The following is a 3,089-nucleotide window of genomic DNA, read 5'->3' as shown; positions in this document are numbered from 1 at the left end:
AACCTGGATTGACCATGAAATACATCAATCCCCTTAAAGGTGAGTTAAAACAAGTTTTAACTAAATTGCCTTAATATTGTCATGCATTAGAATGACTGTCTTAGGTAATGATAAATATTTTCTACAGGAAGAGGAGTGTTTGCTGAAACTGAAATCGAAAAAGGGAGTTTTGTTGCAGAATATCGAGGCGAGCTCACGTATGCACTTACGATGGTAGACAACTACTCGAGATTTATGGTTGTGGTACAAGTCAAAGATCTAATGGCCCATACTGCAGCGAAGGTCTTCCAAGCACACTTATGCAGACCTCATGGCTACTCAGAGAGAGTCCTCACAGATCAAGGCACAGCCTTTGAAGCGGAAATCTTCAAGGACTTCTGCAGCTTTTACCGATGCAGGAAGATGCGCACTACACCCTACCATGCTCAAACCAATGGTTATCAACCTGCTCAGGACTTTACCCCATATTCCAGATGTGGCCTTACAAGTGATTTATAGAGGGGTAACAATACGTTGGGATCACCGGATCTAATCTCCCTTTTTATACACCCTAAAATCTTGTTTGCTTTAGAATAAACAATAACATCATAAAGGTATAGCAGTACCGTTTCAAAGTTTCGGTGTCCCAAGCAGCATTCCATCAGCCTCTGGAAGGTTCCTGGCAAATTGCACAGCTCGAAGGGCATGCTTTTGAACTCGCAGAGACCCATCGGGGTGGCAAAGGCGGTCTTCTCCCGGTCTGCCTCAGCAACGGACACTTGCCAATAGCGACTAGTGAGATCAAGGGTAGAAAAATAATTTGCAGTTCTCAATGCAGCTAGCTATTCCTCAATACAGGGGAGTGGTGCTGTCCTTCTTCTTTAACAGGACCAACGGAGCTGCCCAGAGGCTACAACTGTCACGGATAACCCCAGCCTCCTTCATGTTGCTCAACATGTCCTTGGTACACTGGTAATGTGCAGGTAGTTTTGGCTTATATCTCTCTTTGATGGGTGGGTGTGCACTTGTGGGGATGTAGTGTTTGACCCCTTTTATTCTTCAAAAGTCTAGCGGATGTTTGCTGAAGACTTGCTCGTATTCTTGCACTAGCCTGTAGACCCCCTTCTTGTGATGTGAAGGTGTGGAGTCAGTGCCTACGTGTAATTCCTTACACCACTCCTATGGCTGACTTGGTGAGCTGTCACTGAATGGGTGGGCTGAAGCAATGGTGGATGCTGCTGTTTGGATAGCATGTGTATCTACTGAGAACAGCTTATCAATGGTGGCAAATCGGAGCAGCTTAATTTCTTGCTCTCCGCAGTTCAACACTCTCATGGGCACTCTTCCCTTCCATATTAATGAATAAAACTATGATGTAAATAGCATATAGATACCCCACAAATGCAGATAAAAGTAGGTTATGGGAAAAGGGGGAAGAGAGAAACAGGAAAATAGTGGAATAAAGTATACCTTCCAGGTGGGAGAGGAAATGGCAGCACAGCCAGTGGAGGTGAAGCAAGGGGAGCCTGCAACTAAAGAGTTGAGAGCGTTATCACATGGTGACTGAGCCTGATTGTAACGGGAGCATAGAGGTGCCGATCCTGTCTTACCTGCGTTGGTGTAGAAGTGGGTGTCCTGTGGTGGAGTCAGCTATGTGCAGTGGTGGCCGTGGGTTCTTTTATGTGCGACCGTAGTAATAGCTGCGCCCACTTCCTGTATGGGAGTGGAATGCAGTGAGGGTAATGGAACGCACGCCTGCGCATTTGTGTTTAACGTCGCGCATGTGCAGAACGGAGAAAAGGCTGCGCTCACTTCCTAATGAAAGGGAGTGAGACGCATCTGGGAAGGGAAGGGAAAAGATTAGGGTTTGGGGATGATGAAAGGGCTTTCTACGGACAAGGATGGCAAAGGGTGGCAGTGACGGAAAGTCAGGCAGCCTGTCCTGTCCTGTCCTGTCCGTCCGTCTTTTTGTATCATGAATTGGAAAGACTGCAAGGGGGAGGGGAGGTGCTTGTGTCCAAAAGGAGGAGTTATTCAGATTCATTGCAGTGGGCGGCGGCTGCAAAAAGCACCATTCTTCTTGTTTTTGCTCTGCAAAACAGCCTTTTCAAGGGTTGGCTTGGGTGACAAAATGTCTTCTGTAGGCGTGGGTTTGTCTCCCTCTCCCTAAGATGTGTCCGGTATAGGCCAGGGTGCCACTCAAGGCCGTAACCAATTCGGGTTATAGCTTCTCGGCCTTTTGGCTAAGATCAAGTGTAGTTTCGGAGGACGCTACCTTGGTCGGTACTGGAAGGTGCCTGGGATTGCACGTCTGCCGGCCTTGAGGAAGTGTGTGCGCCTTCTGGTGACACATAGCCCTCTTGTGCCTGGACGGTTCCCAGGCAACGGGAGGCGATCACCTTTGTTATTTTGAAGTCCTACTGATAAACAGAAAAAAAAAAAATTAAATCTGTTCTTATCAGTTTAATATCTGATACGTCCCCTCTCTGGGGACCATATATTAAATGGATTTTTAGAACAAGGAGATGGAAAAAATCTTGCTCTGTCCACTCCACGCATTGACCTGGTATTGCAGTACCTCCAGGACCGGTGCACCCCTTCTTAACCCAGTTTCCAAAAGCAGAACTCAATTCACCTGATTCAAATGAGCCCCATTAGTGAATTGAAAGAAAGCAAAAACTTTATATGCACCTCAATTTGGCCAATTCACTTTTCACACTTTCACCCTTTTTTTTATCTTTCACACCTTTTACTTGCTTTATTGATGCAAAAAGCTGTGCCAAATAGCAAACTCATCTCCACTCAACTTGACCAACTCTGCTATGTCCCGTGCAGTATCTTATTCTCAGTCTTATCTAGATCATTTGCAATTGAATAGAATAGATCCCTTTTGGCTGCTTATGACTGTGTAAAATATGTAGTTTTACTGGGCTGGGATGAGAGAATCCATTGAAGCATGGTGTAGGGATTGTGGTTCCTGTGTGCTAAGAAGAGAGGCTGGCACCAGCCAGAAAGCCCCATTGCAGCCAATAATCACTTAATAACTTTTTCAACTTGTCATCATATGGGAGGCCTTCCATTCCTTGTAGTAGTCTAGTTGCCCACCTTTG

At 45.9% G+C, this 3,089-nt stretch overlaps 1 pseudogene; it reads left to right on the top strand.

Moving 5' to 3' along the window:
* The first annotated feature begins 2,373 nt into the window (after positions 1-2,373).
* On the top strand, positions 2,374-2,579 carry LOC142285163 (U2 spliceosomal RNA; annotated as a pseudogene).
* The last annotated feature ends 510 nt before the right edge of the window (positions 2,580-3,089 follow it).

This window comes from Anomaloglossus baeobatrachus, unplaced genomic scaffold (genome assembly GCF_048569485.1).
Source record: "Anomaloglossus baeobatrachus isolate aAnoBae1 unplaced genomic scaffold, aAnoBae1.hap1 Scaffold_595, whole genome shotgun sequence".
Lineage (NCBI taxonomy): Eukaryota > Metazoa > Chordata > Amphibia > Anura > Aromobatidae > Anomaloglossus > Anomaloglossus baeobatrachus.
Note: the sequence above shows the minus strand (reverse complement) of the source record. Positions and strands in the feature narration are given on the sequence as shown.